Consider the following 975-nt stretch of genomic DNA (forward strand, 5'->3'; position numbering starts at 1 on the left):
TTTTTTTTTTGTAATAGTAATATTTACATATAATCCATACAATATACTTTTTTTTACATTCTTATAAAATATTTTCTAATTCTTTTTATAGTTGAAAAAAAAAAAAAAAAAAAAAAAAAAAAAAAAAGGATAATTAAAAAAAATATAACATATATATATATATATATATATATATATAATACAATTTCTTTTTATATATAATTATTTTTCAATATAAATAAAAGATATTCATATAAAGTAAAAGAAAAGAAAAGAAAAAAAAAAAATTATCTTATATAAAAGAAAAAAAAAAGAATTCAAAATTTAAAATTTTCATAATTTTTAAAATATTTACATATATATATATATATATAATATATATTTATTATATATAAGGTACAAAAGTAAATATACATATATATATATATATATATATAATATTTAAATAGAAATAAAATTGTTAATATCCTTAAAAATAAAATATATATATATATATATATATATATACATAATATATTATATATATATATATATTATTAGTAATAATTGAATATTATTAATATATATTTATGTATGCATATATATTATATATAATAATTTATATTTATATTATATAATAATATTATTATAAATAAGGGGCATACCTACGCCTACATATATATATATATATATATAATATATAAATATATATTTTTTTTTCCCTTAAAAAATTTTTATATGAAGGAAGAAGAATATATTTAAAAAAGTGAACCCCTATATAAAAATTATGTAAAAAATTATTAAATATTAAAACCTTAAAATAATATGTAATATATATAATAATTATATTATATACTATATTTTTATATAATAAAAAAAAAATTGATACGGGAAATTCATATAATATATATATATATGTATATATATATATATATATATATATATATGAGTATACTTTTGTATCCATATTTTTGCTTTTTTTTTTTTTTTTTTTTTTTTTTTTTTTTTTTTTTTTTA

The sequence above is a fragment of the Plasmodium reichenowi genome, chromosome 7 (genome assembly GCF_001601855.1).
Source record: "Plasmodium reichenowi strain SY57 chromosome 7, whole genome shotgun sequence".
NCBI lineage: Eukaryota > Apicomplexa > Aconoidasida > Haemosporida > Plasmodiidae > Plasmodium > Plasmodium reichenowi.